We start from the raw sequence: 21,053 nt of genomic DNA, 5'->3' as shown, positions 1-21,053 counted from the left end.
CTTCAGATGCAGTAAAGTTAATGCGTTTGGCTATGTAGTTGATAAATTACTTAGCGACATCTCGACTCATGGGGAATCAACATTTAGTGTGTTACGCGAGAATTCATATTCTCAAAAACTGGTACGGAAAAATGTGGAGACAATAAGAAAATAGTTTACTTAAGAAAATCTCGACTCACGCGGATTAGTAATTTTTAAAAATTAAAATATAGTGTATTATTGGAACTACGTCAATTTTTCGTAAAGATTAATACCTAAAAATAATTCACTTAACGGCATCTGGACTCGTGTTGTTATTTATTTCTCGGAAGCAAGTTATTATCAATACATATTGCTAAATACACATGAAGAATCGGTATTGAAATTCACAAAACAATTTAGTATATCACGTTTACGCAATAGTTAGTTCAAATCCAACAAAGATCACTTCGACGTGCCATTTCTCGGAGGCAAGTTATTATCAATACATAGTGCTGAATACACATGGAGAATCGGTATTGAAATTCACAAAACAGCTATTTCTCGGAAGCAAGTTATTATCAATACTTAATAGTGCTAAATACGCAACGCGATAATCGAATGGTGGTGCACGATGAACGTAAATAGCCTCAGGCCGGGGATTGGCCTGCAACAAAAACGGATAACAACACTACTCAAAATCTTTCTTTTATACCGAAAATCCTGATGGGAGGTCACGAAATAACAACACGCCCCAAAGTGACTATAGTAACAAATGGCCCACCCGAAATTTTTGAAAACAATCCCTCCATCAATTCTACCGAGGAATCTGATCTCTTTGGCTGAAAAAGGATCAACATTTGATAGTAATAAGTGAAACTACGAATTTTAATGACGAAATTCATAATTTTCGCAATCCCGCGCGACCGTAACCGGTTCTAGTCATTATTCGTAACATGACCACTATGTAGCAATTTCGATGCGTATAGTAAGAAGATATGAAAAAGATTAGTCCGGCGTTCATCTGAAATGGACATGGACAGTGGACAGTTAGCATGGGTATTAGGTAACAAGTTAGTTCATTGCGACTATGTTCTGGAATGCGGCCGCAGGGCGTATATGTAATCGAAATGCCGCCGTGAATAGCAAAAAGGTTGGCCACCACTGCTCTAGTACCATACTTGCAAAAAACGGCTGCATACACTACATTTACGGTTGATTTCAATTTTTCAAGTTCCACCGGTCCGCCAAATATTTTTTGAAATTTTACCGGTCCGCGAGGTGAAAAAGGTTGAGAACCACTGGTCTACATCACAATGTTAATCATGCGCTTCCTGATATAAGAGCCATACAATGACCACGCAGTCTCGCCTCAGTTGGGGTACGTTGAGCATAACACCACGTTTCATCTGAATGTTTATAATTCACAATAGGTCATCTAAAACGGTAAGCCTATGCTACAAGTTGCGAAATGTCAAATGATAAGTTTACCAACAGTGTAAAATCTACGACCCAATCGAAACGCAGTTTGCAAAAAAGTTTCAATTTTTTTGACACTTTTTGACCTAACGCTACAACTTTTTTTGACATGTCAAAAAAAAATCGCCCTAGTTATGAGCCTTTATGAAAGCGCCAAAAATATGATGGTTAGCCAGAGACACAAGGTAGTTTTGGTATGGTTGGTTACTCGCTTACATCTCATTCATTTTTAGAAATTCCTCAATCCTCTGTCGGTGTCAACTGATCTCTGCATATGAACACTGAAAACCACGCATGTTTGTCATCCATCAGTCGGTTCTTGTGAAATATATGTGTCTAAGATAACTTGCATAATCAGATGGAGATGCTTGAGTTACAATTTATACTTTCTGCTTGAGTAAACTAGAGCACTTTGTACTTGAATAATTGTTTCCGCATAAATGGCATAGGGGACTCCATTCACGCATTTATATAGCATAAATCTTTTGTCCAAAACTGTGCAGAACAGAGCATTAATTTCGGTCGGATTAGTTCAAAAAAGTATTGCATTTTGATCATAATGATTGTATCATACAATTTATAGATAGGTTTATAGAAATTTCCTCATACAATTTGCAACTCTGAGTATTCCTCTGGTCTCAACTATTTTGCTGACTCGTTGCATTATCTCTTGGATATATTTAATAAAGCCAATATGAACCCTGACTGGTGCTTGATCCAATGCTATCAAAATATTGTGCAGGTAACTATAAGTGGTTCTTGTTGGAAGCTTACCACTTAGAAGTCTTGTTCTTATGACTTGAAAAATGTCAAGAAGATCTACCGCTGTACCTGCGATTTGAGATACCCTCTCATCTCCTTAAGTGATGAGAATGAAGGCATTTACTACATATTTGCTGAAATATATTTTTGCAAATCCATTTTCCAAGAGGAATTACCATGGTACCAACATGCAATATAATCTCTGCCTTCAAGCCAGGATAGTAGCCTTTCGACATACTCATACATGTAATACAAATTGCATTTGCGTGAGCTCACTGGGGAAGATAGTATTATCTATCTTGCAGTTCTCTTCTTAAAATCCTCACCCACTATGCAATAAAGATCATTCAAAAGCTGATTGGTTGACAGTTCAAACTAGCCGTGAACAAGCTGTTTTCAGATGCGGATACTGAGCAAAACCCTTGAGTGCAGATGTAGAAGATTGTCACATTCATTCGTCTGTATTTCCGTAAGTCTTTCATTTATTCTAATGAGCATAGATATTTGGAAATTGCTTTAGAGATTAGAAGCAGAGAATGAAGAGTATCATCATTATGTTCATCACTATCTTCAATATATTACGAATTCTTCAAGGTATAGCTTGCTTTGCTCTTGCTGAGTAAAAAGCCACAGTTTTGTGCCAGACCATAGTCATGCATCCACATTTTGACATTTTGTAGTCCAAACGATTTCCATTCAAGATGTGAAGATGAACCCTGCCCTTCCATAAAAGAAATTCGTCGTCAGGTACTTCCGGCATAGAAATTTTTCCACGATGAATGCATCCGCAAAATGTCTTCGTTAAGCATCAGTAATTCAGGGGTAATGGGCCTTTCTGTTGATCGAATCCATTCATTTCCTCTCATAAGCGATCATAAGCATGGAATTCTTCTAACCGATACGCATCTTGCACCACGGCTTCTAGGTCTTCAATAAATTCCATGAAATTTGCAATTGTATGAAGTGTCTGACTGTACGAATAGGATTCTTGGTGCCAGTCACCGCTCGCATTTTGAAAAATTATAGAATCGTCGGATATTTACTTGTCTGATATGATACAAAAGACATGTTGGCGTACATATAGCATGATAACGATAACATTAACAAGGAAGCTACGACAGGTTACTCCAGTTGCAATGTAACGCGATAACATGCCGCTTGCACTGCACTGCCTGAAAAACCTTACCTGCAGCAAAATTTGACTTCCTAATTCATAAATTGATATCTCATCATCAAGAATTGCGCACAGAAAACATACCGCACTAACCGATTTACTCAGGGTTGTAACCAAGTCACAAAGGCTCCGAGTCACAAGTCAATTTCACTTTTATTGTTTTGACTCCAGTCAAGTCGAGTCCTTTCCAATTCACCACCGAGTCAAGTCCGAGTCCAAGTCATCGAGTAGAGGGTCAAGTCCGAGTCATGGTATCATGACTCGAGTCCGATTCCAAGTCATTATGTTGACTGCTCAGTTTCCAGTTACAGTCTTGTTGAACTCACTTTATATAACTATATTTGGTGATATAGAATGTTTCGCATTTATTATATACTAATTTTCCTCACTTTTAGCAGTTTCTGGTCGCATTTTCAGGTACCAGTACCAATCAGACGAAATCCCAGCATAGGATGGTTACTTCACAATTCTTCGAAATTACAATGAAATGTCGGTCTTCGCCGTCTGAGTCTCGAGCCAATGACTTGGTCCGAGTCATGCGCAATGACTCGAGTCCAGGTCGAGTCAATACAGAGATTGACTCGAATCGAGTCGAGTCATTTCCGTATTTAAAAAAAATGAGTCGAGTCAAGTCGAGTCATCAGAAAATCGTGACTCGAGTCGGACTCAACATCAACATCGAAGTATGACGTGTGTTTATATATCATGATTTCATCACTTTACGAGCAGTGCAAAATAAATAGATATATTTATTACACAGGCATAAGCGTTGCCGGTATTACATTAGGTGATGAAAGTCTTCAGTACGGTCGAATTTACTGGTGATGATAACCGGAGTTCACTTCTTTAATGAAATGCTTCAACGTTTGATTTGCAGCACAAAAATAACTCCTGTAGTCCTAAAGGCATTTATTGTTTCGTACGGGGCAGAAGTGTTATTGCACAATGCAAATAAATTAAATTTAGTAGGAACATATATTTGAATTTATGGCCAGCAATTACATGTTGTATAAACTAAATGCTATTTGTCACAATGATGATGGGTTGGCGTTAAATTGTTTTCTTTAGCCCGGCTTCGTGCGCGCGAAGTTGCTTCTCTGTCACCCTGAAGAATCTAACTCTGTAATGACGGTTGATACACCATAAACACGCTACAATCACATGTGTGGCGACATAGCGCAGTGGTATGATCCACAGCTGAAACACCAATAGTTTACTGAGGTCGACGCCAGAATCCTTTTCCAGGTGTTTCAGGTTTAACTATAGGCTCCTACTTGCGTTTTGATTTGGCTAAGCGGTGTCTTAACAAAGCCTAGAAGTTCCCCGTCCTATTAGTTGGAAGCTACGAAATCACGAGAAAGAATATTTATCGGCTTGGTGTTATTTACCATTGGAGTTGAAAAACCCGTGGATATCACCAGTGGCGTAGGAGCATATCCTTCCGCCCCTGAATTTCGTGGAAATTGAGAATGCTGCCCTAGATAGACTGCAGCAAATGTTCAAATAGTTTCAGGTACAAGCAATTACAAATAATGCGCCGAGTCTAGGAAGTTATATATTACTTGAGAAAGACGCCTCGCTGTCTCAGCGTTAAGGTCCCCAAATGGAGAACAAACCTAATAGGCAAATGAAAGATCTAAATTTAACCTATCGAGCTTTAACCGAAGCAGAATCAGCGATAACATCTTCAAAACCGTGTTTTTGAACGTAGTGTCTTTCTATAGAAATAATACATAGAGCTGATTGCCAATCATCATTTATCTTAGAACGTTTGAGACACTCCTCTCACAGCTCGAAATTGAAACACCAATGGTATAAGATAAAGCTTCAGGCACAACCATAAATAGCAATCTTTACGTTCTATGGGCACAATGCATAGTCTCCTTTCGCCTACTCCTTGTAGCCTGCCGACCCTGGCACTGAACCAGAACCGTCAGATGGCTGCTAAGTCTCTGGATACTACAAACAACAACCCAATACTCACACGTCATTTGCTTAAATTATGTCTGTCAGTTTCTGCTATTGTCTGGCGGCACAAAGCTTCCGCTCATTGTCACGAATACATCATTCCGTGCTACACTGTAAAAAATAAACCGTGTATTTAACGTGTTTTTTGCATGTTTTTTCCAATAACACGTTAAACGACGGAAAACGCCGACGTGTTTTTGAAATAAACAAGTTTAAAACCGAAAACGCGACGTGTTTTCCAATTAATCAAGTTCAAAACTGAAACGTAACATGTTATGTAAAAAACATGTTACGTTTCAGATTGGAATAACGTTGCTCTGATTTGAAAGCTACTGTCGCACTGATTCCGAAAATATGCATTAAAATCTAATCAGGGCAATGGAACGCCTTCGAAATACACCCAAAAGTATGAAATTCGGCATTGTTCCGAACCACGCGTTATAGGGCTGCGTCGCTGCGACTGTTTGGAACAATGCTGATTTTCAGATTTTGAAGGCTACTTCGGGGTAATTCCATTGCCCTATTGAAATTTTAATGTATATTTTCAGACGGACACGGAAATAGTGTCAGGGACAGGGATTCTGCGCAATGTTGATACAGTGGGACCAGATTCGGATTTTATTGCACCAATTGGAACGCAACATAATTGCTAATCCTATCGCTGACGATCCGAGCACTCAAATTATAAAAAGTTGAACTTATTTATAGGCTACTGTCGCATTGATTCCGAAATATACATTAAAATCTTATCGGGGCAATGGAACCCCCTCGAAATGCACCCCAAAAGTCTGCAAATCGGCATTGTTCTGAACGATCGCAACAACGCAAAGGCCGTTGTTATGGTGATTGTGCTGCATCGCTGCACGATGCCGATTTTCAGATTTTTAGGCTATTTCGGGTTAGTTCCATTGTCCTAATGAAATTTTAATGTATTATTTGTCATAATCAGCGTGACGGTAGCTTTCAAATAAGATCAACTTTATTTAATTTGAGGGTTCGGGTCTTCAGCTATTGATAACCGATCATGCTGCGTTCAGATTGCTGAGCACTTCAGTAGTCAATTCCTCACGACGAGCAAGGGTGATGATGGGTGGTGCGAATCTATGCGTAGGTTAGTTATCTATAAAAAAAAAAGACATTTGAGTATTGGTCTTGATTGGTTGAAAAACTGAGGTATAATTTCAGTTCACAGCTCACACGATTTCCGAATCCGTGGTTGGAAAACAGGAAATTTTAGTTCACGGTCCTCGATTTCAGTCTCCGTCGTGATTGGTTGCAGAACGACGGTAAAATTTCAGTTCATCACTCACACTATTTCACGATCCGACGTGATTGGTTAAAAAAACGGAAGTTCTACTTCACTACTCACGTGATTGCCGTATGCGTTACGATTAGTTTGAAAAACTTTCAGTGCCGGGAAGCCACTTCCATCGGCGATCACTACGCGGCCAGCAAAGTTGGCGAAACTGAGTGTGGAGTTTATTACCGGCTGACGGTTATTGATCGTATTTGTCCAGTTAGTAGAGGATGCATTTCACATCAGTTTTCATCGGGGAAAGTGTTTCCGATTCATATGCGCGCCTACAGGGTGTGCATAGTTGGTGTGCTGCATTTAACTGCAGTACGGTAACGTGTGGCGTGTGGAGGCAGCATATCGTTTAGCACTTACCATATATAGCTTCAGAGTGCATACGGTAACCAGTCGATTACAGTATATCATGTTGGGGAATGTCTTAGCTTAACTATGTAAATAATGAACCTAAGAAAGTTGAGCCAGTTGATATATTAGGAGGATGTGTATACCATGCCAATATGTTGCATTTTGTCGAATGCAAGATATGGAGGGACAAGTTTGCTCTGTAAAATTATGTGACAAATACGGCAAAAAAGAATTCATGTTGTCAATCAGGATCAAGATGGTAAAATATTTTTCTATGAAGATTTTGACGGGCACTGTCACATTTGTGGTATCCTCAAGTCAGGCTTTGGGCGATATTTACACTGTTATTTCTGTGAGGCTATGACAGAAACCGGTTTCCTTTGTGTTTTACAACCTGGTGAAATATTTAACCAGAGACTCCATAATTTACCGGTATACTGTATTGGTAAATTACAGTATGGTGAGCAATGTTCCCTCTAATTTTTGACGAGTCTGCGCACACTCACGAACTCACTGCGCAGACCCTTGGACAACAGTGCGTAAAGACTAAAAAAAAGGTCATCATATCTGATTTTTTGTGCGCAGAGACCGTGTTAGCACTGCGCATTTGTGCATGTGCGCAGCTTAGAGGGAACATTGATGGTGAGATCGCTACAATAGACTGCATCATAGAATATGTTTCGAAGTTTAATAGTGAACTATATGCCGATAGAGAAAAGTACCGGTAATTAAAATTGTGTAATTTTGAACATGACGTTCTATTTTTCAGATTCATCAGACTGGTTAGCGATTTATTACTCTTGTGCTATTAAATATGAAAATGCTGATCATCCATGGTAATATTGAGATTTATGATGTTGTGAGATGTGCAGTTCGTAGCACCATCTAGGACAGAAAATTCACTACGGAATATTACGACAAGTCGCTTGAATTGATTGGCGATTTCTATGAATTGTCTGCCAAAGATATGGGACAATATGACTGGTTTGACGATGGAAGTGAGTAATTATATTCTATGCATGTCAACAGAATTATCGTCATAAAGCGATGATCATGGTAATCATACTGTACTAAAATTATCTTGTCTTGTTCGATATCTGTAATAGAAACGAATATAGATTTTTAGCCAAAATCACGCCGTGTTATGCAGGGCTTTAGAGCAGCCGCAAATTTAAACTGCTCCTGCTCTAGCTGCTGCTCCGGCTCTGAAATGATCGCATTGGCCTGTCTATATCAGGGGTGACCAACCCGTGGGCCAAATATGGCCAGCGAGAGGGTTTTGCGTGACCCGTGAGCTAATTTCCTATTATATTATCGAAAATGAATTGCTCAGATTGTGAACTTGCAATGCCAACAAAAAATTACAATTCTTGCTGCGACACTTGGGATGTTGATGACTAAAATATCAGTTCCGACGCATTGGCAGATCCAGGGTCCAGTCACCTTTTCAGTAAGTCGTCGTACATTACAATAAAGTAAAATAGCAGCGAAATTTTTCTTCACGCTTTGCGTGTTTAATTTTCGCACGATTTCTTGCTTGGTAGCCTTCCCCCTACTGAAAACGAAAAAAACGCCTATTTTATCCGATTGAGTCTAACTGTATTCGCAATTACGGGAGAAAGTCTTTACGCGTTTGCGCTCGCATAAAGATCGTCAATGGTGAAATGGCGATATCGATGTGACCAGACGCCAAATAGTCGTGCCCTTGCAAACTGAGTCTAGCGGGCGGTATACAATAGACCCGCAATACTCGAGTAATAATATTATTGACCTTGTTTATTTATAAATTTCGAAAATTTTATCTGCTTGGCGTGGCTAGTGGACCGCGCACTCGATCGTCAATTGCATGTGGCCCTTTAGCCGAAAAGGTTGGCCATTTCTGGTCTATATAGATTACTAATCTGCCATAGAATAGAATATGTTAGAATATGTTGATATGAACTTCTGCAACGAATACGTGATGTTTTCCTATTGTGATTTTATTTTAATCTAAGAACCGAAGATTTTGACCGATAAAATCTGACATTCTGACAATTTTGACATTTTTCAGCCTAAAAATCTTAATTTTGATGAAAATGTGATCTCGTATATGTAAATTGCCTGTTTTCTACCATTACCTTAGAATTTTAGGCTACTGCTTATCTTCATTTCTGGTCGGAACTGTCTGTTCTTACGAAATAGTTGGGCCTGAAAAAACTTTTGTTATTTCTGCAATAAATTGACTCGATATTACCGGCAAGCTGATGATTGGCTTGGCTGTAATGAAGATATTTATTACAGAGTCAACCTCAATCGGTATATTCTCCAGAAGACGAGCGCGGCATCGAGGTACAGCAAAAAGCAATAAGTGTCGAGTGGGTGAAAAGACTACGTGACAAGAAAAAAAGGGATATCAACACAAAGTCTGTTCGAGATTTAGCCGATGTTGATTGATGCGCATTGGGCAGGTATAAAGCAGTGTTGGGATCAAGTCAATGATAATAACATCCCCTTACCACGTTCATGCAATAGGCTAGTCCTACAACGTATGCAATGCATGCACCAATTATTGACGATTATTATCAATGTGTAATATCATACAGCAGGGGCGGCATTACATTCCAATTTTTCAATGTTGGTGACACACATCTCAGAAGTTTGTCCAAACTTAATCCAAACCTTTCTTCAACTATGCCACATTGCAGGGATCATGGAAAGACAAGCTCTGCAACAAGTTGAGGGAATGGAGAACACACCATGAAAAAGAAGTTCTCGTCTTAAACTTTGAATAGCAGAAGCATGGACGCTGCGGCAAACGGAAATCTCAGCAGCTTGTGGAAAAATCTAGTCAACGCTGCAAGAATTCTCGAGTCACAACATCCAATGTGAGCATTTTAGTATCTTTCTTTCTTGATCTAGATATCTTCAATATGAATATTTTGATATGATACTGATAACGCCAACAGACAATGTTACGTCTAATTTTTCTCGTGTCTGTGCGCATGCGAGCAGCTTAGAAGGAACATTGGCAAGAAGTAGCACCGATAACCGGTCATGTTTTGATTAGGATCTATTTTGTCCTACAGAGTCAACATGTATACTCTCCACAGACGACGAGCGCAGCATCGAGATACATCAAAACGCAATAAGAGGCAAGTGGAGAATACCTCACAAGGAAACGATTCTGGATAGGATGAAAAGAACATTCGAATCGCGTTGCGAGGCCATTCGGAATGGGATGTCAACACAGTCTGCTGGAGATTTACCCGATCTTGATCGATGCGCATTGGGTACCGTAGGTATAAAGCAGTGTTATGATCAAGTCACTGACGGCACAATCCCTCGGCATTTGTGGCATGCGCAATCATTTTTCATGACACAACAAATGACATATATATTATAACTAGGGCCATTTTTATATGACCTTAGAAAATCAATAATATGACTTTATTTTTTGGAAAATATGAATTTATGTGAAAATGGTGTATTTTTACATGCAAATATCGGCACTCACAGAACTAAAGAGTAAAACCTATGCAACAACAGTTATACACGTCCATTTTTTATTCTAAATCACTGTTGCAGTACAGTAGTAGTGTGAAATGTTAAAGTCTTTGAAGTTACGATTCGGACGTAAAATGACTTCGGTAAGGAAAGTGAGAGCTCCACAGACGCTGATGTGGGTTGCCACTTCTGCAGGGGTGCATAAAGCGCTGGTGAAATGTCTTGTATTTGCAGCTCCATTATTTGTTAAACCTCGTTTTTGTCCAATCGCTTCTTAATGTAAATTTTGAGCTTTATGACCTAATCAGGAAAATGTGACTTCATAGCTTTAATATAGCTCAAAGGGATACGGTTTTGTGTTGAAATTGATTTCACGACTTGCTGATGCATAGAACAAAATATGGCTTTGATTGGCCCTAATTATTACCATGGGTTAGCAAAAAGTGAAGTCAGTTTTCAAAATGTATAAAACTCGTCGGTGACCTAAAGATACTTTTTAAATTAACATACATTGTTCTTTTTGGGCAGATATTAGTTTTCTTGAATTTTTTAAACGCACATACTTCCAGACGTAGACATTTCTTCCTTAGATATAAGGGCGACCAACCCTCGGGCTGCAAGGCGATTCTAGAAATTGATTATAATATTTATTAGTACTCGCAGAAATATTGTCAGCGGTGAAACCTTTGCACAACGCGATGTACGCAGCCTCGCCGCAACCTTGATATTCATATGTCCAAGCTTGGAATAATCCTTGTCAAATGAGCCCAGAGGTATACAGAGGCGACCTGCAACTCCTTGCAGGACATGACTGCACACTTGGTTGTCGTAACATAATTGTCATCGAATTTGCTGCGTAGTAATATATGTCATGTTTTCACCCTTGCCCAACCGTGTTACCTCCTGTCGGATGACTGAAAATCTTTATCAACATTAGAGGGGCCCGCGCAAGGTTTCAAAGTCGCTGATTTACTTTACGACGTCGCAGTCGCGTCAAAACATACATTGAGTTGATTTCTGACACTTCTCGTTCAGGTCGTCAAAAACTGGGGTGGATGGTCGGGATCCCAACGATCTTCAATTCTTCAATGACAACTATGGCAGCTTCCTGTTTGTTGACAAAGTAAGTTGTTTGGTGTATGTGTAAGCATTATGTCACTGTGTTGTGGACACAAGCAAATCGCATGGCTCACTGCCATCAGGCTACATCATTCACATCATACAAAAAAGGCAATTTATGGCACTATTAACACTGTATTGCTGTATTAACACTGTATTTGATAAAAATTGGTATCTCGAAAGGTCACTGTAAATCGAAAGAATGATGTAATCCAATATCAGTGAGTAACGAGATTTTCCCGTGTCCATGCTACTGTAGGACACTATGGTGAAATTGTCACTAGTATATGGCGTCCAATCAAAGAAGATGATGTGAAACCAATATTGGCCCCTCCTATTTCACTTAGAAAGTTGCAGTGTTACGACTGATGCTAAAATCATTCCACTCTGGGTACCATTATGCTCGCTCGATATCCTTGAAAGCACCATCACGTAAGATCGTTTTCTTACCTCTTTGCATGACCCCGACTCGTGCGGTAATGACTTATTAGGTAGGCTTACCATATTTTGGAAATCTAAAAAGAGGACACTTTTTCAGAAATTTGAGACTTGCAAAACCGGAGAAGAATTCTCAAAAATCGGTGAATTTTGCCCACTTTGTGACCGGTTGACTGGAAAATTTTTAAAAAAGGTCAACTTTTCGCTCAGAGCTCCAATCACCGTTTTTCACTCCGAAATACCCGCAATAGAGTCACTTCTGTGCTAATTTACGGCATATCACTCGCATTTCGCTCTAAATGTGACCTAAATTTTCAAAAAAGAGGACAAAATCTCAAAAAAGAGGACAAAAGGGCGTCCTCCGAGGACACTTTTGAAAAAGTCAAGAAAGAGGACAAATCCTATTGAAAGAGGACGCATGGTAACTCTATTATTAGGCCTCATACTCAACTCAATTCATAATCTCAGACCACATCGATAGTACTAAGCTAATATCATTTTTATTTATCAGGAGCCAAAGAATTATATCCGACGATCAAGTACAATACGATCCTGAATGAATGGAAAGTTCTCTTCTATGGCAAAGTTATCAAAGGGGTCAGAAGCTTCCATCATGCTATGGCCATAATACTGGCAATATACTGGCTGTTCAACATCAAGTTCGCTCCATCAGCCTCTAATTCATGGTCCGTCGTCACGAACTCTCCTTCGAAACTTCCGAACGTTAAGTACACTGCGGCTGTCTCGAAACTTTGTAACGTTAGGTAGACTTTGGCTGTTCGTAGTAAATTAATTTGAATAATTCACCAAGGACAGGTCAATATTTTTAGCCGTTATAATTCTTGTGTCATTGCATTAGGTACTCGGCGCCTTTCACTGTGACAACTTGTAATAACTTGATTAATCGAGGACCGGTCAATGTTTCAAGCCGGTATATTAATTCTTGTTTCATTACATACGTTTCGAAACTTTCTAACGTTAGGTGTGGCTGACTGTGGCTGTTCATTGTAATTTAATTTGATTAATTTATTGAGGACGGGTCAATGATTTTAGCCGTTATTATAATTCTGGTTTCATTACATATGTCCAAAACTTCAAAACATTAGGTACTAGGCCGCTCACACTGTGGCTTTTTGTAGTAAATTAATTCATTGATGACGGGTCAATATTTTTAGCTGTTGTTGTAACAATTCTTCTTTCATTGTATAAATTCCAAAACTTCTTAACGTTAGGCTCTCTGCGGCTTACACTGTGGCTTTTTGTAGTAAATTAATTAATTTATGAGGGGCCAATATTTTTAGCCGTTGTTGTAAGAATTGTTCTTTCATTGCATAAGTTCCAAAACTTCTTAACGTTAGGTACTCTGTGGCCTGCTCTGGCTTTTTGTAGTAAATTAATTCATTGATGACGGGCCAATGTTTTTAGCCGTTGTTGTAATAATTCTTCATTCATTGCATAAGTTTCAAAACTTCTTAACGTTAGGCACTCTGCGGCTTACACTGTGGCTTTTTGTAGGAAATTAATTCATTGATGACGGGCATATATTTTTAGCCATTGTTGGAATAATTCTGGTTTCATTACATATGTCCAAAACTTCAAAACATTAGGTACTATAGGCGGCTTTCACTGTGGCTTTTTGTAGTAAATTAATTAATTTATGAGGGGCCAATATTTTTAGCCGTTGTTGTAAGAATTTTTCTTTCATTGCATAAGTTCCAAAACTTCTTAACGTTAGGTACTCTGTGGCCTGCTCTGGCTTTTTGTAGTAAATTAATTCATTGATGACGGGCCAATATTTTTAGCCGTTGTTGTAATAATTCTTCATTCATTGCATAAGTTCCAAAACTTCTTAACGTTAGGCACTCTGCGGCTCACACTGTGGCTTTTTGTAGTAAATTAATTCATTGATGACGGGCCAATATTTTTAGCCATTGTTGTATATAACTCTTCTTTCATTGCATAAGTTCCAAAACTTCTTAACGTTCGGTACTCTTCGACTTACACTGTGGCTGTTAGTAGTAAATTAATTGCGCCATGACATGTCAATATTTTTAGCCGTTATAGTAATTCTTATTTCATTACGTATTATCCGAAACTCTCGCCATTTCAGATTTTTTCTTGTTTTGATGCATTTGTTCTCAATATACCATCATTTGATCCAACACTGAATTGCTTGTTTTAATTCATATCCTGGCTACAGATTTTGTGCCAGTCGGTCCAAGGTGAAAGGTCAATTGAAGTCTCAGGTCAGACGTGTTTTCGAGATTACATGACGGGCAGAAACATGTTAGGCAACAGGTGGAACTAAACCTGTCGTATGGTTTTACATGACGGACATGTATTAGGAGGTACCAGGTGTAAACATGTCTATGGACACCTTTATTTTTTACAGTGTACGCTGCATCGCGCGAAAACGTGCACTGGTCTGTCAGGCTCTTAAGCAGTGTTACCTGAACACCAGAAGTTTCCTGTGTCACTTTAAAGTGCTCACTGGAGGTCAGGACACACAATCAACTCATACATATGACTGGGGCCGGCAACCTTTTGTGTGCAGCGTGCCAAAATGTTTAAAAAATGTCAAATTACTACCAGCTTGCGTGCCAAACATTCAAAGTATTAATATTTAACGTTTTAAGCAAGGAATACCGCCAACCGTTTTTCTGCAGCTGACAACGGCATCCGTTACGCCAGTGATTCTTGAATTATTCGCGAAGGAAACAGATTTTGGTGGCTACCTCACCTTACCTATCGCCTACTACATATACGTAATATTTACATGATTTATTTTCCATCGCGCAATGTTCGATCTTCTGTGCTCGATTTGATCGTTTCCAAGTCCACCGTCTTCCGTACCATATCTAATAAATGACAAGCCAACGAGTGTTGTTGCGATGATATGGTCTGATGATGATGAAAAATTTGCCCACCCCCGAATCATACAAGTCGGTTTGGTGTCACATCAGGGTTGGTCTGACACTTGATTTGTCTGCAAACGGTCGCGGTAAAGCGGTCAAGATGTTCGTTGCTCAATGTATATTGTATCGCTTGCACACCAGACGAAACTAGAAGAATATCTCCATTCGACAGACAAACACGATTTCAAATTCGCATTTGGACACAGTGCTCATTATTTTCCTCAGTGGGTCTCATTGATACGTGTGGCTCAAGCTGCTGTCGATGGACTATTCGGCGCTGGTCACTCCGGCGCCTTGACAGTGGACATATCAATGGCGAACGTTTTGGCAAGCATGAGGGGGTTATTTTATTTCATGATTTATCGCCGCCAATCATTTTGGGAATGCATACACCGCACGGGAGTCGTATGGTCGCATATTGTCCAAAACAATGTATCTATGTCGTATCTTCTATAGGGTGGAAATGCCGGTTTATATAATATAGTTGCGCTCCCGTAGGCTGTACAGTACTCTAAACACTCCCAGATTAAAGCATCCAAACGGTTTCATAAGATATTCGGTTGACGTTCTTTCATAACTGCTAATGCGGTTGACTCATTTCTGTACATTATGCATATATTTTTAAACATTTCATGTATACATATACGTGTATTTATTGAGGTTTACCATGCAATAATGAAAGCATGAGGTTCCAATAAATCGCGCGCAGCGCGTAAAGAAATTTCTCATGATAAATAAAATTGGGCCTAAAAGACTGTGTTTCATGCTGGTTTACATAAATAATTTAGGATCACCTAGGAGCTTTGTACATTTCGAAAACTTCTATTTCACTTTTTGCAAAAAGATGGTTTCAATATGTCGCTTGCGTGGAATCATCTCGCGTGCCACAAGTGCCACGTGCCGCGTGCCACGAGAGCCGGGGTTTGCCGACCCCTCATTTATGATGATACGTCAGACTTGGCCAACATTGGCTGAAGGCAATTATGCGCGATCACTCGATCAGTAGTCGGATTGTGACCATAATGGTGGTACGTGATGTGCAGTGGTATTGGCAGGGGATCGAAATGGAAACGCCGTTCTTCTTAAATGCCAATTCTATCTCCAATATATGAAAGTTCAGTTGCAATCTAGCAACTAATGGGTATCAAACTGCTGCGTTTCGACCGAATAATACGATGCCACTTTCCAAGGCGAAGCCTCACATTTCGGAACTGGAATCTGAAAAAAACATTGATTAGCAATAAATATTAATTGCAGTGTTTTCGATTTGTGCGAAAATCCTTTTTTAATAGTTTTGTTCGTTCCACATATTGATGCACAGTTCCTTTCGTGCACCAGTAATCTATAATCATGTACTATAGATGGGTATCATGGGAGAGTTTTGTTTTTATGATCATCAAAAATCTGTGGTTCCGCGAAGCCTAAAGGATTGTCGTAAGTATTCTCCAGGTCAGTAACGGTTATATCACAAGTATAGGGTATATAGAGGTCCCGATATCAATTGTTGGGTTAATATTGTGTTGGAATTCCGCAGTATGAATGCGATAACAAGATGATTTCATTGCGACAGATATTGCTGAATCCGCATTAAACGAAACAATCGTTCGAAATAATTGCCGCTTGGAGCACAAGCTCAAACTACCTGATGTCCTATTTCCGTAATAACTACGTCAACGATTTTGATGTGTGAATGACTTTTAATGCACCCATACTCCACTCTACAAATAGTCATAACAACACGGAAATAAAACATATACTCGTACATACTGATAGGGCCTGCCTTCTAAAACATAACAGATAATATTCTCGCTATATGCTGTATTCTCGCATCGAAGTATAGCGAACAAAGAAGCAAAGTAGACGTCGCTGCGTTTGCAGGAAGTTGGAATCAGAAATTTGAGAAGGTAATGATTGCTTACAATCGTTAGCTGCAAGTTGACGTCCATATATGTGAAATGAATGATTTGCCGAGGCATGTGACAAACGCAGTATTGAGCTACAAGTCATCAAACAAAAGTGGACAGTCATTTTCATTTCATCGTCCCACATACACGGTCGATTCCGAGTAGGAAGAGCGGTTTCGTTCCGCTCACTTTTATATGAATTAAGCGAAGAAACGGCTTTGCCCGAATTTGTCGGAAAACTACTTGGTCGCTTCATTTACTTCGTTTCCAAGAATCTACGACCGAAAGGCCGTGAAGCCTGCGCTGTACATCTCGACCGTGTTTCCATGACCAGGCGTAATCCGACCGTGACTTGGCCGAACTAGGCGGGCGATGCGTTCGCGGCTTACTTATTCATTAATAATTTCACCATCCCACCATATCAATAGATTACGAATAAATTACCTGATAGAAAGGAACCAATACGACTTGTAGCGGCCATTCGATCAGACAACTGTTTTGACATGAAACATGTCGGCCTAAATTGAAAATGTAAAAATAAAATATTGTCGGTATTCAGGACAAGCGATTGTTGGGATAACATGTTAGCAAGCAATTGCATTCGATTTTAGTTGTTTTTCAATATAAGAACTTCTTATATTTAATAAATATTAACACCAACAAGTGTCAGCTGTTTTTTACCATCCGACCCGCTAATTAATTTCACTTCCGATGCAATGATAATGACATTCCCGGTTTTGTAATGCGTCCAACAAATGTCAGGAGTTTCAACCATGGTTACTTTGATACGTAAAGCGTATTGTATCTAGGAAATAACATTCAGCTGATCGAAGATACCGCACCAACATGGTCGAATGGCCATTATTCAAACTGCAGCTAAAATATTTTCACGAAAAAAGTATATGCCATTTCTTCGATCTGTGCGATATCCACGTGACGCATCACTTCGTCCATTTCCAAAATTTCTGGCATACATTCCTTCACTGTTACACTATCTCGTCGAGGCTAGGGAAAATAATAAATTTTAGACAGTTCCCAGTCGGTAATCATATTGTTACACATCGGCTCACAACTTGTCAGCATTGATTTTTTTCAAATGCATGCATCACGTATCATATATCAGACAACTCATACTGGCCTGTTAGTGTTCATTTGAATTGCGCGTGAGAGGGATCGACGACCGATGACTTGCTTTGGTGCAGCATTCCCACCATTCATTCACGACATAGCTAGCTGGCATGTAGAAGTGGCATTGCGTTCTTTGTGGTCGCGTAAAAGGTGTTTGTGTGAGCTTTCCAGATCTTCCATGCTGCTATGACGTCATAATAAGCTATGCTGGAATTCTCGACTCGACGCATACCACTCGATTAAGACTCAAACCACGGACTCACTCGATTTTCCCCAAACTTAATTACTAACATCTATAATCTAACATCTAACATCTATAATACGTTTATTCTGTATATATGATATTTTCAGAATGTTCGACCACTGGATATCGTCCATTCTGTTGCTTTTCGGGATGAACTCGCTTGGAATTAGAGGTTCTAGAGTATTGTTACAAAATCATTTAGTCAGTACTGTACTATCAAGAGGCAATTTTCGGATAAAATATGTAACCAGGGATGCTATTATTTTCATCCACACGAACAATGTGATAAGCAAGACACAATGTAACGCAATGAGTCGACTTACTTTTATCAAAATACACCAGCCAAGGCTGTATCTGCAAAAGGAGTTCGTGTACATTCTAAAATAATGCATTAAACGCTATTGTATTCGAAATTTCATGCTGGTGACGCCTTAATTTGTAATACGATTGTTGATATACAGTGTTATTTCCAATTCTCTACTAGTTGCTGACGATTAACCCTGACGAGTGTCAGCCGAAAATATTCGGATTCATTTCAATATGAATGTACTATTGAATGATACATTGAAGTTCTGTACCTCCAAGAAGCTCTTCATAAAAGAATGTCGAAACGACCAGTGCGGCGTGTCAATCTAACATCCATAGAGACACAACGTTCATTAGGGCTCGTCAAAATTTTTCTCTCAAATCGTACTGGTTACTTGATGAACTTGTTAGGTTGCCTAATTTAAGCCTACACACAACATTTGGTTCAATTCCAACCAGTAAACGCTTTGCTACAGGAGAAGTAAGTTTCTATTTATTATATAAAAATAAATATTGAAAAAATTTGAAAATTTTCTGTTCACCCCATGAAAGTGTTAGGCTGTCTATAAAAACGATCCTCACCAAATGTGGTTCAATTCCAACCAGTGGAAGCGGAGTTAATGCCGTCGAAAAATTTAGATTTGGATAAAATGGTATTTACGGGGAGCACAACTATAATAAATAAACAAAGAATCGGTCACCGTAAATACTATTTCATTCAAATCCACTTGTCTAAATATATGAAAGCTATGAGCGTAAAGATAAACCGAAATTAATTATAACAGTATTTCATTTTAAGGACTCATTTAAAGATTACGCATTCCTTTTCAGGGGAACACCAATGCGCACCCGAAAAAGAAGTCGAGCTGACAATGGCGGTATGTCAGGATTTACGAAAATCATAGGATCATTCTATGTGTTTGGCCGTCAACTCATATATAGTTTTGATACAATCAATTACAAAAGTTTTGATTTTTCGTGAGGGATGTCGTTGGGCCAAGCTCATCACAATTTCGGTATACCATACTGACCTGAGTTGATCCAGCAATAGTCTTCGATTTCCGGTCGGTATTCTCATGGTGTTCATATCAGCTTGCAAACGTCGACAGGCTATGTCAAATTCTATTAGAATACTTCATGCACATTGCACATGCACATAACAAATCCCATGGGCAATTCCATAACAGGCTGAATAGTGGATGGATTCAATAACAAGGCCCGTACTGTTATATGCGTTTATATTTCGTCTGTTGTGTAACGTGACGTTGATGCTGAAAGCTTAAATATCACTTAATTCCATTCTTCTATATTTTAGGACGACATGTTCGGTGAGTTCCAAATGCTTAATTCTATCCTCAAAGTCAAACCAGTACGAAATGAGAATGATTTAATATACCTCGCATCATATATAGACCTATATATGCATTACCATGAAAATACCTTGTATATAACAATAACTTATTTTACAAGTTGTTATCTTAGATATTCGTATCTCTTCAGGTAATTTAATATAATCCGTTTCCTTTATATAGGCGGCCTTTACTTCGTCACCTCGTTCTGCCATAACAATAACGGTGTCTAGAATCGTTTCTACATTCGCATGTTACTAGCGTTTTACTATAATACTGAACAGGCGAACACTCCGCTATACGCTGAATTCGATATCGCATGATTAAATCTTATACACCCGCAGGTCCGAGTAACATGGTGAAGCTCCAAAAATTATTTTCGGACTGTGTCGATGGCCGCTGTAAAATTGAAACCACGATGTATTCCACCTATGACTTCTCAGGTAAGAAAATATACCAATAATATGTCTACACCGAGATCATGTGATAAGGGCCCATGTCTTGCGTTCCGTATGTGTTTCGGGGTGTAAAAAGAAAATTCACTTGCTTGCGACGCTGCCAGCGCTTGCTAATCAACCAGCCGACCAACCAACCAAACAAACAACCATGGTTTTGAACTAATTCACGCAGTGGTTCTTAACCGATGGGCCATCACTTGACCGTGAGCCACAGAGCTATTGTCAAATTATAAAGTTGAAGAGCAGTGAAACATCCAGTCTTATTCGTCTTATTATACCAGGAAAAGGCATGTTCATAAATATTTATAAATATAGAAATGATAAGAATATATATTTGCAATGACACCATATATAAATTTTGAAACTATGTGCATGAAAATTGAACAAAATTTAATATTCTTTAGTTGTTTAGGATGAATCAGATCAGGAACACATGTTGGTAAATGTTATTGAATTGTTTGAAATAGCGGGAAAACCTTGGCCGAAAAGGAATGCCCTTATAGTGACCGAAAACTTTGATATATGTACATTGTACGTACATGTATGTTCCATTGTCCGTATGTGCCTAAATGGTGGGCGCCGAATGTTCCTGTGTTGGAAATCGGAACCCCACAAGACAAATGCCATTCCGCAGAGAAACATCATTTGCCAGTGAAGAAATACCAATTTTAAATCGTGTGCGTCTTTTAGTTTAGTACGTTTGGGTGA

The 21,053-nt window shown here is 39.1% G+C and overlaps 1 protein-coding gene and 1 long non-coding RNA gene across 4 annotated transcripts in view; both read left to right on the top strand.

Moving 5' to 3' along the window:
* LOC145435479 (uncharacterized) overlaps nucleotides 1–21,053 on the top strand; it is a 286,197-nt gene that overhangs the window by 165,981 nt on the left and 99,163 nt on the right. The gene's annotated exons all lie outside the window — the stretch shown is intronic.
* LOC145435559 (uncharacterized) lies at nucleotides 9,105–14,441 on the top strand. Of its 3 annotated transcripts, XR_013913890.1 has the most exons (5): nucleotides 9,105–9,448; nucleotides 9,686–9,865; nucleotides 10,067–10,279; nucleotides 11,520–11,607; nucleotides 12,553–14,441. It is a non-coding gene; the product is annotated as an uncharacterized LOC145435559 (long non-coding RNA). The 3 variants fall into 3 exon arrangements; XR_013913891.1 differs by lacking the exon at nucleotides 9,105–9,448 and having other exon boundaries at nucleotides 9,496–9,865; nucleotides 10,091–10,279; XR_013913889.1 differs by lacking the exon at nucleotides 9,105–9,448 and having other exon boundaries at nucleotides 9,496–9,865.

The sequence above is a fragment of the Botryllus schlosseri genome, chromosome 3 (genome assembly GCF_051294905.1).
Source record: "Botryllus schlosseri isolate E-star chromosome 3, Bs_hap1, whole genome shotgun sequence".
Taxonomy (NCBI): Eukaryota; Metazoa; Chordata; class Ascidiacea; order Stolidobranchia; family Styelidae; genus Botryllus; species Botryllus schlosseri.
The sequence above is the reverse complement of the archived record's forward strand: the minus strand, read 5'-3'. Positions and strand labels throughout refer to the sequence as shown.